Source organism: Rhododendron vialii, chromosome 2a (genome assembly GCF_030253575.1).
Source record: "Rhododendron vialii isolate Sample 1 chromosome 2a, ASM3025357v1".
Taxonomy (NCBI): Eukaryota; Viridiplantae; Streptophyta; class Magnoliopsida; order Ericales; family Ericaceae; genus Rhododendron; species Rhododendron vialii.
The window spans coordinates 25,277,771-25,289,983 of record NC_080558.1 but is presented as its reverse complement, the minus strand read 5'-3'; the positions used below and the strand labels follow the sequence as shown (position 1 = coordinate 25,289,983).

The 12,213-nt window shown below is 49.6% G+C and overlaps 1 non-coding gene across 1 annotated transcript; it reads left to right on the top strand.

The window, feature by feature from the left end:
- The first annotated feature begins 304 nt into the window (after positions 1–304).
- LOC131318278 (small nucleolar RNA snoR100) lies at positions 305–412 on the top strand. Its single transcript, XR_009197605.1, has one exon. It is a non-coding gene; the product is annotated as a small nucleolar RNA snoR100 (small nucleolar RNA).
- Positions 413–12,213: the final 11,801 nt, after the last annotated feature.

Genomic DNA, 12,213 nt, shown 5'->3' with positions numbered 1-12,213 from the left:
CAGATTCACAAAAAAAGTAGTACCCTGAAAAAAAGAAAAAGGGAAAACTTAGACAGAGAAAAGTAGCCCCTTTTTTTTGCAGATTTTACTCATATAGTAGGGCTAGTGATCACAAGAACACTTTAAAGTTCCACACCATTAAAAAAATGCTTCCATAAATCAGCATGAACGATAATGTAAGCATCAAACAAAAATAAAATTTTCAACTGCATTTTGCCAAAAAAGCAGAAAGGGAGAAGAAATGGATCGAAAGAGCACTAAAATGAACAGATCGCCAAGTAATTCATCCGTAACAAAAATGCATGAGAGATATATGCTGGGTAATGTGCACATAAATTGATTTGGGTCTCTAGGCCTGTCCTCTCTGATGCCATTTGGCTTTGATTTGGGGGCATGGTTCTACAACAAAACGTTCATGTAGCTCCTCGGTTCTTGGAGGTTTAAGAGGGTCACTGTTTTAGTGATATTCTGAGAGCAGTCACTTTGTGCATATATTGTCAAAGGTTAGTGTGTGGCCCGCGATCCTCGATTCGAGTTCCTCTTCCACTTGCTTGGAGGCTACCTAGCCTTCTACTCCTCACCTGCATAGTGAACGCACGACTAAGACCTGACCGGGGTTGCCCGACAAGGCCCTCCAGCGAGAGGATAAGTATGTGTTCATAGAGAGGAAAGAGACTAGGGTTTTTTGTAGGGTTGTGTGTGTGTACCTGCTTAGAGTGATCATCCTTTGATATTTATAGGGTCTCCTTACCTTGCTTCCCAAGTACGGGCATGTGCCCCGCACGAGCTAACTGAAGCTGCCGTGACGTCACTGAGCAGATCTAATAACCGTTTTGATATGAGCTGGCACTCCCATGTGCGTTCATCATTATCCTTCTTATGTAACCGCTTCGGCACGTGGGAAGTCATGTGTTGCTTCAGTCAGCCGAGCCCCAAGCCACGGCCGAGCCTGTTTTGGCGACGTATTTGGGGAACCCGCCATCGGAGCCGCCTCTCTGGAGGTGGCCGAGCCTATAAAGTTGTCCCATCGTAATTGGCCGATGAGCGGAGTCGGCACCACTAGCCACCTCTCCTTAAGCCGAAGCCGAGCCCGATGTCTCGTACGGCAAAGAGTCCCGACCTTGTCCCAGGTTTCAGTCTCCTTCATCAACAGTCTCGGACCGTTGGGTTCGATTTGCTATAATAGCCCCTCAATCTTTACCGACGCCGAGCGCGTGGTGGAGATTGAAGATAAGCCCGACCGGATCCTAATGTGGCCGAACGTGAATCTTTGATGGATGAGTGGAATTTTGGCTGAGCCCGAATCGTATTCCCTGCAGCCGCCATAGGCAAACCTCAATAGAGAATCGCCAGGTGTCATCCTACGGTTGGGTACGGCTTACATAAGGACGGCTGGTTATACGTGAAACTCTGTAAGGTTGTCCTGTCGATGCCACGTGTCATACGCTGATTTGACGTGGTTTTGGCGGTACAGCGTCTGGGCGGGAATTTCAAAACCCTAGACTTTGTTCTATATAAAGGGGGACGTGAGGAGAGAGAGAGAGGTCACAATCTCCTTCTCTCTCCAGACCTCCATTGCCAGAGCTGCTCCCGCCGCCTGTTCATCTTCTAGTTTCGATTTCCTAGAGGATCCAACGGCAGATCTTGCCAAAATCTCCAGGTATGCGTTCGATATCAAATTCTCTCATTCTTATGGGTCTTTTACGCCTTTGCTTTGCTTTGCTTTCCTGGATTTTTTTTTAGGGAGGGGGTTTGGTTCTGTATGAATAATATTCCCCTGGGGATGAACAGTGATGTTCATCCTTGCACTCAACCTGTTCTTCCGAGCCCCAACTTCAATGTTGGTTGGGTTCGGTCGATACTGAGTAGAGCCGAGGTCATGACTCGAGCTTTCAGGGTTTCCCGAGCCCGAGTCTTTATAGATTTTAAGATAGGGTGGGCCAGTAGGGTAGTCGAGCGTATGGAGATCTTTGTCCGTCGCCGACGATAGGGCTTCTCATTATTCTATTTATGTTGATAGGTCTGGCTCATCCGGTTATAGTAATCTCTTCCGACTCTGAGAGCTCAGGGGACGACTCTTGGGACTTGATAATCCGAGAGTATTTGGAAAGGCACAGAAGCCGACGCCAGATCTCTTCAATTTCTTCTAACATGTCAGCTGACACAAGTGACTCAAATGCTGAACGCAACTATGAGTACGGCGGGGACAGGTTCAATACCGAACCTGAAATCTCATTCACATCATCAACACATTTAGAGGCCGAACCCCAGTTGGGGGCCGAAGCCGAAGCCGAAGCCGAAGCCGAATCGAGGTTCAACTCTCAAGCCGAAACCACTTCTTCCACACGATCTGGGCACGGCGAGGCGCCTTCGGAGGATCGGGAGGTCGCCGACCTCTACGAGAGGGGCCAGGTTTGTCCCCATGCTCATTTCTTTAGTGGGGAGCCAGGTGAATACGAGAGCTTCTGCTGTGATTATAACATTCCCGACGATGTTGTCGTCAGCCAGGTGGCCAGCAACCGCATTAGGGATAAGAGGGAGCATCATCCCGAGCACATAACGGTTCCCCTCATGGCGATTTGCGAAGCAGGGTTACGGTTCCCACTTCATCCCTTTCTGAGGGAACTCTTGGCTCGGTTTAGCCTAGTTCCTCATTTTTTTGCAATTAATAGCTACAGGATTATGATGTCAGTGATCGCACTGAAGGGCGTCTTGTCGACTCGTAGGGACAAGATGCCCTTAGTAGATGGGTTGCCCAACACTGACAAGTGGACAAATTTTTACATCGAGGTAAATGGCAATTACGAGTTCGGCGACCAATCCAACCGTCGGTACACCATGCCGAAGATAAAAGATTTTTGAGGTAGACTATACTTTATTCTGTCTTCGCCGAGCCTCTTTGTTTTTGCAGGCTACCCCCTTTCCTTTCAGTAACGTTGATTGCCCCTTTGTTAATTTGCAGATCACCGATCTATAACGAAGACTCAGCAGTCGCTGGCAGTCGAAAGGCATATAGAGGTCCTGTTGTCCCAAGCCGTCAGAGACGTGCCGACGCTGCTTAGTTACGTCCCATCCTACAAGGGAAAACTCAGGAGGAAAGAAAAGGAGGTAGGCGGGCCGAGCAAAAAATCAGCGACCTCCAAGAAGGATATGGTCGTTCTGAGGCGGAGGAACATCGGCGGAAGGAAGTGAATACAATGCAAAAGGAGCCAAGAGTGAAATTCCTTACTTTTAGAAAGCCTGCAGAATTCTGGTTCCAAGAGAGCCAGCAGTCAGAATTCCCGGCTCTCACTTCCCCCCCCCAGACTCTAGCACACGAATTTGAAGGTGAAATGGGAAGAAGGAACATGGTCCGTGTCAACATCCGGGACGGCGCCGTTGTTCAGCAAAAGGAAACTAATGTGGCTGAGCCCGCGGAGAAGAGGCAGAAGGTTGCTCATGACTTCTTCCCAACCAAGTCGCCGACCCCGCTTCTGAGTGATAAGGATAGGACCGAGTCATCAGCTGCAGGTGGTTCGAAGGCGATCCAGAAGTCAGTGGGTTCGGCTGGGCCGATTGCTGTTCCGGAGTTTGCCCCCTCGCTTGCCATAGCCGGCAAGCCGAGGGTAGGGTTGTTTTTGTCCAAGACAGAGTCAAGCTGGAGCCCGGTTTGGCCGTGACAATGCTCCAAGGTCTGGCCTTGCCGAACGACATGCAGAAGATTCCAGAGGATCTTCAGCCGAGCTTGATGCATGCGAGTGCTTACCTCGTTCAGGTACGTTCGATCCTAATCGTTACAGACCTTTTTTTTTTTTTGCACTCATTCTCTAGATTATCCCCATTCGTTGGCTTCCTTGGGCTTATTTCATTTTGTTCTATAGGCTGGGCAGGCTTTGCTTCGGGCATCGAATAAGGCCGAGTTTGTTACTGCCATGAGGTCTCGTTATCACAACGATCTCAAGATCGAGCGTGAAAAGGTGAGGTCGCTGAAGACCAGCTTAAAGGTGGCAAAGGCTTGTGCGTCCGAGCTTGAAAAGTTGAAGGATGAGCCGAGGAAAAAACGAAGAAGGCCGAGCGTGAGTTAGGAAATGTTTTGAGAAGGGAGAAGAGAAAGATGAAGGAAGTTGATGAGAAGGCTTATCAAGCTGGCTTCGACCGAGCCGGAGCTGAGTACATGCGGGACGCTCGGAAGATGGTGAATGACGAGGTGGAGGCGAGGGTGCTTGTAGCGTACAGGAGAGGTTATAGGGACGGCGTGGCTGCTGTTGCTGCTGCTAACGTTCTCCAGCTGGAGTCTGATTCTAATTTGTACAAGTCAATTCCAGCGGCTGTCGTTCCCGAACTCGTCCTGCCATACACAGATGAGGAGTGTGCACCGCTTCCTCCCGAGGAATTCCCTAAAAGTGAAGAAGAAATTGAGGACGTCTCCGGGGATGAGGCCGAGGGTGGAGATGGGGTCACTGGGCAGAAATCTAGCGAGGCTGGTAATGATAAGGTTGCCGAGGGTGCTGTTCAGGAGACTACGAATGCTGATGCAAATGCCGAGGCCATTGCCGATGTTGCTCCTGAAGATGTCCCTCAAGTTTGAAGAACTTGTTTTGTTTTCGTAAGTTTGATGATTTTGTTATTTTGAACTCAAGATTTGTAGTGGACTGGACGGATCCGAGCTTGGATTTTACCGTGCCAGATGTAATAGTTTGTGGGGGGTCGGCACTGAATGATTTACAATGCCGTACCTCACAGTTTAGGGGATTTTGCAACACCTGTTTTCCTTCAAATGAATGGCTTTGCTTTATATTTGTAGGGTTTCAGTTTTGTTGAACTTGGTTGATTACTCTCATGCCTTATTCAAATTTGTCATCATGCTTTTCTATTTGAATTGTAGCTATCCGTAGCCCCCACTTTGGTCTTGGTTCGGTTAAGTAACTGAATAAGGCCGGAGTAGGAATTTGTTTGACATATAGTGGGATGATTGCTGAGCCTGGACCAAAGTAGAGTCGTCAACTATTATTGATAGGTCGCCGAGCCTTGGTCATTGTGTTGATAGGTTCCCCCAACCTGTGGCTGGGGCTTGGCTGGGATGCCATCCTCTGGCCAAAGTATGAAGGGTTAGAGATTTTGAATGTTTGTGGGTGGTTTGCTCACCAAAGCGTGAGTATAACCTGGGCGTTGGCCGACCTTGATGTCTTGCCAAGCCGTACTGAAGCCAAATTCCAGCCGTAATGTGTGTTCTTTAGGCTCGGTGGACCATATGTCTTGATTTTGCTTCTTTTGGGCAGTGTTGGTGGCCAAAGCGGGGGCGTAAAAGTCGCTTGTGGGTGTGACCGAAGTCAACGCTTGTTTGTGGCAGAGTTTGCCGAGAGTGAATGTTCGTGAAGTCAAGCTAAAAAAGCAGAAGAGATCAATTGCCAAACAAGATGTTTCTTTTGTATTTGATAAACGTGGGGAGTACATGAGGGAAATGAAAACTGAAGGGCCGAAGCCATACAGAAATTAAAATAAAGTAGAAAATGAGGCCGAAGCCATTCTTGGAAAATGTTTGTCACATGTATGCCTTTTTCAAGTTCTGTGCATTCCATGGGTTGGTGAGGATTTTTCCATTCATGTCTTCTAGTACGTAAGCACCCTCACCAGCAATTTTGACAACACGAAAAGAACCCTCCCAGTTAGGCTTGAATTTCTGCTTGTTGCTGGCTTGTATTACCTTTCGCCAAACCAAGTCGTCTGGCTTGAAGGTCTTGGTTCGCACACTTCGGTTGTATCCCTTGACCACTTGTTGTTGGTACTCGGCGAGCTTTAAACGAGCGTCATCACGCTTCTCTTTTGCCAAAATCAACTCCTGTTCCACGGCTTCATCGTTGGTCTTTGGGTCAAAGTTCTCTGTTCTTAAAGTGGGGAACTTAGATTCTAATGGGATTACGGCCTCCATGCCGAATGCCATGGAAAAGGGCGTTTGGCCTGTTGAGCGCCTTGGAGTAGAGCGATAAGCCCATAAAACGCGTGGTAACTCTTCGGCCCATCTTCCTTTCTTGGAATTTAGTCGACGCTTGATCCCAGCGCAAATTGTCTTGTTTGTAGCTTTGGCTTGACCGTTCCCTTGAGGGTAAGCTGTAGTTGAGTTGAAGAATCGTATCCCGAATTCTGCGCAGAGGCTAGTGAGGTCCTTTCCAACGAATTGGCTTCCGTTGTCTGAGACGATGGCGTAGGGGACGCCGAATCTAGTGACGATGTTTCTCCAGACGAATCTTCTTACGTCAGCTTCGGTGATCGTTGCTAGAGGTTCAGCCTCCACCTATTTTGAGAAGTAGTCTGTTGCCGTGATTAGAAACTTGAAGCCTCCAGGGGCTGTTGGCAGCTTTCCCACAATATCAAGCCCCCATTGTGCAAAGGGCCAAGGACTTGTGATGGGGGAAAGATTTTGGGCTGGTTGCTTTGGGATAAAGGAGAAAAGTTGGCATGGTCGGCATTTGGGGACGACTTCCTCGCAGTCTTTCTTCATGTTCTTTCAAAAGTATCCTTGACTTATTGCGCGTTGGCAGAGCGAACGGCCGCCAGAGTGGCAACCACAGCTTCCTGAGTGAAGCTTGGCGAGAATTTCAGGTACCTGGGTTGGGTGGACAACGAGGAGATAAGGGCCCGAGATAGATTTTCTGTAGAGTTGGCCACTTTCGGAGAGCCAGTAGTTAGCGGCTTTGTTCTTGATGCGGTAAGCTTCCTTCTTGTCTACTGGTAAAGTGTCATGCTTGAGAAACGCAATGATCTCGTCCATCTAGCTTGGACCGAGTTCAACGTTGAGGACCTTTGGAGTGGTGTCAAAGCTTGGGTGGTCGATACTGCCGAAGTAGATAGTCCTGAATTCGGAGGCCTTAGAAGCTGAGGCAAGGCTAGCGAGTGCGTCTGCATGCGCGTTGTGTTCGCGGTTGATCTGTTCGATTTTGAAATTCTTGAAGTGCGTGAGGAGTTCGGTTGTCGTTGCCTGGTATTTTGACATTCGCGGGTCCAGAGCCTCATAGTCCCCAAGTACTTGGTTAACTATGAGTTGGGAGTCACAATAGATGACAAGATTGGAAACTTTCATCGCAACTGCGGAGCGTAATCCAGCAAGGAAGGCTTCGTATTCAGTTTCATTATTGGTGGCGGGGTAGGCGATGGTTAGAGAGCTTTCATGAAGTGTGCCACATGGGGAAACTAAAACAACTCCTGCTCCGGCTCCGTTGCTGTTGGAAGCCCCGTCGACATGTAGTCGCCAGCTGTCGCCTTGAAAGAGTTGCCAAGGCATTGGTACTTTTGTTGATTCTGTGATAGGTTGAGGAGTGGGAGTGTTAAGAGTATTCGTATCTTCCGGTGTTAATTCTGCAATGAAGTCGGCGAGAATTTGACCCTTTATCGCTGTTCGTGGCTCGAAACGGACGTCGAAGTGCTAATTCGACTGCCCATTTAGAGACCCTGTTGGAGAGATCAGCCTTGCGGAAGAGGCTTGTTAGAGGGTGCTCTGTTAAGACAGTTATGGTGTGGGATTGGAAGTAGGGGAGGAGTTTCCTAGCTGCCGAGACAAGAGCGAGTGCCAATTTCTCTAGTGGTAGATATCGTGTTTGCGATGGGAGGAGTGTTTTGCTTGTGAAGTAGATGGGCAAGTCGTCTGTGCCAACTCGCCGTACCAATGCTGAACTGACTGCGTGGGCGGAGACGGCAAGGTATAGATACAAGGTCTCATATTCCTTTGGTTTCACGAGTAGAGGGGCCGAGCTTAAGTATTCTTTGAGTTCGGTCAAGGCGGAGTCGCAATCCGAGGTCCATTCAAAACTTCGTCGACTCTTGCCTTTCAAGGCATGGAAGAATGAATGCGTAGCATTTGTCTGAGGATTTGCTGATAAACCGGTTTAGAGCCGCTGCCATCCCAGTTAGCCTTTGTACTTCCTTGATTGTCCGTGGTGGGCGCAAGTCTTTAACGGCTTTTATCTGGTTAGGGTCGGCCTCAATACCACGTCGGGTGACCAGGTGTCCAAGGAATCTCCCAGCGCTCACGCCGAACGCGCACTTTTCAGGGTTTAGTTGTAGCTTGTGTAGTTTAAGGATTTCAAATACTTCCGCCAAATCTTGGAGGTGGTTGGATTCCTTCTTGCTATTGACAACGAGGTCGTCAATGTAGGCTTCCATGGTGTGGCCAATTGTTCTTGCAACATCTTGAATATGGCTCTGTTGAATGTGGCGCCTGAATTCTTGAGCCCAAAGGGCATGACTTGGTAGCAAAAGATGCCATATGGTGTGATAAAAGCAGTTCTTTCCATGTCGTCCGGGTCCATGGCAATTTGGTGGTAGCCACGGTAGGTGTCTAGAAAGCTTAACCGAGCATGGCCTGCCGTTGCGTCCACAAGTTGATCAATCTTGGGGAGTGGGAACCAATCCTTTGGACAAGCGTCGTTGAGATTGGTATAATCCACGCAAACTCGCCATTTGCCATTTTTCTTCTTAACGACCACTGTGTTGGACAACCATGTTGGGTATTGTACTTCTTGGATGGCGTTGGCTTCCAGCAAACGTTTGACTTCTTCAACGACGGCGTCGGCATGTTCAGCTGCAGAACGTCGCGACTTCTGGATCACAAGCTTGGCATCTTTCTTTATGTTGAGATAGTGACTGATAAAATTGGGGTCGACCCCCAGCATCTCGTTGGGGGTCCAAGCAAAAACTTTTATGTTTTTCTTGAGGTATTGGAACATTTCTTCGCGGTCGGCTTCGCTGATGGAAGAGCTGAGTAAGAAGAATCGGGAGCCATCCTCGTTGATGGGCATTTGGACGAGGTCCTCTTCTGCTTTGTCTTCGGCTATCTGGCCGACGTCATCGATCACGGCAATGTCTGGGACTTCGACCCATTGCACTTGCTTAGCTTTGGTGGAGTTGTGGACAGCTGAGATGTAGCATTTTTTCGAGGCTATTTGGTCACCTTGCAGATCTTCCTGTCTTCCATTGGTGCCGATGAAACGAATGACCTGGTGGTAGGTTGAAGCGATTGCTTGCATGCCGTGCAGCCAAGTTCGGCCAAGAATTGCGTTGTATGGGCTTGGTACGTTGACGACGATGAATTCGACGCTCAACGTTTTCGAGCAGACGACGACTGGCAGGAAGATTTGACTAAGTGGCCAAACAGGTGCTTTGTTGAATCCGATGAGGGGTACTTCGGCGGGTTGCAAAGCCGACTCTGGGAGATCAAGCTTTTTGAACAAGTCATAGTACATGACCTCCGCCGAGCTTCCCTGATCGATTAGAATGCGCTTGACGTCATGGACTCCAATTTGGACAGTTACGACGAGGGCATCGACGTGTGGGGTTTGCACACGCTCAAGATCGCGCTCGGTAAAAGTTATTGTCCATTTGGGTAATTCTTCTGGACGTGGACGTTTGGATCTAGGTCCTACCGCGAGTACTTGTTTGGAAGTGGAGTCGTGATTGAGGTCGGCACGAAGGTTAGTTTAAGATTCCATTGTCACGGGGCCGTGAATAACGTGTATCGTCAGCCGCAGCTCATTTGGGTTGGGATTTCCAGCAGGTTGACAGGTGGGTGTTTTGGTTCGATCGATGTACTGATTGAGATGGCCTTGGGCCGCCAGACGCTCCAATAGTGCTTTGTATGGTGCGCATGCCGTTGTGTAGTGAAGGAGTTTGTTATGATATGAGCACTTTTTCCTTGGGTTTTGATCTTCCTGGCCAGTGTCAGTGTCGAGCTTCCCTGTTGGCCATTCGAACCATGGTTGCCCCATTATCTCCTTTAGGAAAGACCAGATGGGCTCCTAGAAGTATGTGGTTTCAGCCACGTAGTCGTGCACCTTTGGCGGACGTTTCTTCCCTTCCTTAATGTTGTTGACGTGTTTCTTTTGTTGGGACTGATGGGTTATGATTGGTGCAGGTAGCTATGTCGTGGCCACTGGGGGTAGGGTATTTGGGTTCGGTATCCCCTGAGCCGCTCGGTCTGCGTAAAATTCTTCAAGAGCGCAGAATCGTTCTACAATGCGCATTAATTCGCCCATGCCGTGGGGTGGGCGGATGGCAGTTCGTCTAGGATCTTGCTGCCAGTTTCTAAGCCATTTTTGAAGGTTCACGCAGCCCAGTTCTCGTCGATTCCAGGGATCTCATTGAAAAGTTGCCAGTAGCGCTCGGCATACTGTCTGCGTGTTTCTGAAGGGAGCTTCCTCATTTGGGATAGTGACTCAGGCTCTTTGGTAGTCCTGTTGCTTGTGATGAAACGAGTGTTGAAGGCGCATTCGAGGTTGGCGAGGTTTTGTATGGACCCAGCGGGCAGCTTGTTGAACCACTGGAGCCCAAGGGAGCCGAGGCTAGATGGGAATGCTTTGCATTTGATTTTGTCCTTTGTGGTGCACAACTCAATGGTTTGGCGGAAGTGTAAGCTTCGCACGAAGTTGGGTCGAACTTTGTGAATTTCGGCAGATGGAAGTTAGGCTCGGCTGTTGTGTTGATTATGTGGGACGTAAAGGGGGAGACGCCAAGGTCCTTCAGCTGTCGCTCAAAGCCTGGGCTCGGCGGCTTGTCGTGCCCTTCTGTCTTCGTTCTTTTGGATTCTTTGCCAGGTGATTTCTCACGGGCTCTGTGCCGAAGTTTTTCGCGCAAATATTCTGTTCGGTGTGGGCCGTCGACAGATTTTTCTCTGTTCCGTCGGTTCCTGGTGTTGTTGTTCAGCCCTTCGATCTGTTTGCCTTTCCTGTTCCGCCGAGCTTGACTGCCATTGCCCAAGTTTTCTGGTGGGATCTCTCCGAGACGTTCAGAGACATGGTGCCTGGTTTGTACGGAATCTCGGCTACAGTGGGAAACCGTTGTGCGAGAGAACTCCGCGCGACCAGTCGAGTATGTGCTTGTGAATGACTCGGTGTCCCTTGTGTCGGTGCGATCATGGTGGCTCTTTGAGCGATGTGTTCCAGATGTTGTAGGCCGCTTGTAGAGAATTATCTCTCTTGCATCGCCCGTGTCTGGTGTGAAACCAAGGTGATCTTTGACGGAGCCATGATGGCCTTTTTCGTTAGGACGCTCCAGTGGTGGTGGGAGGGGTGGTGGAGGCGGTGTTTGTCTTTGTCGCCTGCTGCCTCCAGCAGATCTGGATGTGGCAGGAGCGGTGTTTTGATGCATTTGTTGTTTCATTTGGGCCACTTCTGCCCTTAGAGCCACCAATTCGTTGTTTCTTTCATCGTCGCGACGCTATAGCAAATGGATATAGGCCGTCGTTACGTCATCCGCTACTGGGGAGAGTCCAGAGTTAGGGGGGATTGAGATGGACATGTGCCTCTCAGAGAACGGTGGAAGGATTGTGTTTCCACTGGCGTATTTTGCTCATGAGGTAGCGATGTCCGTCTGATCTCCGCCCATGGTGGATGGATCAGTGGTTCTTGTTGGGAGGAAGGGGGTGGATTGAAGGAGATTGGAGCCGTTCGAGTCAGAAGTTCAGTGGTTCACGTCGGGTTCACCAATTGTGTGGCCCGTGATCCTCGATTCGAGTTCCTCCTCCGCTTGCTGGGGGGCTACCTAGCCTTCTACTCCTCACTTGCATAATGAACGCACGACTAAGACTTGGCCGGGGTTGCTCGGCAAGGCCCTCCGGCGAGAGGATAAGTATGTGTTCAGAGAGAGGAAAGAGACTAGGGTTTTTTGTAGGGTTGTGTGTGTGTACCTGCTTAGAGTGATCATCCTTTGATATTTATGGGGTCTCCTTACCTTGCTTCCCAAGTACGGGCATGTGCCCCGCACGAGCTAAATGACGCTGCCGTGACGTCACTGAGCAGATCTGATAACCGTTTTGATATGAGCTGGCACTCCCATGTGCGTTCATCATTATCCTTCTTATGTAACCGCTTTAGCACGTGGGAAGTCATGTGTTGCTTCAGTCAGCCGAGCCCCAAGCCACGGCCGAGTCTGTCTTGGCGACGTATTTGGGGAACTTGCCATCGGAGCCGCCTCTTTGGAGGTGGCCAAGCCTGTAAAGTTGTCCCCTCGTAATTGGCCGATGAGCGGAGTCGGCACCGCTAGCCACCTCTCCTTAAGCCGAAGTCGAGCCCGATGTCTCGTACGGCAAAGAGTCCCGACCTTGTCCCAAGTTTCAGTCTCCTTTATCAACAGTCTCGGACCGTTGGGTTCGGTCTGCTACAGTTAGGTCTGTCTCCAATCATCCCCCGCCCATAACCCCAATGATTGGGGACTAGATGGGTTTCGTTAAGTTGTTGTTGTTGTAGA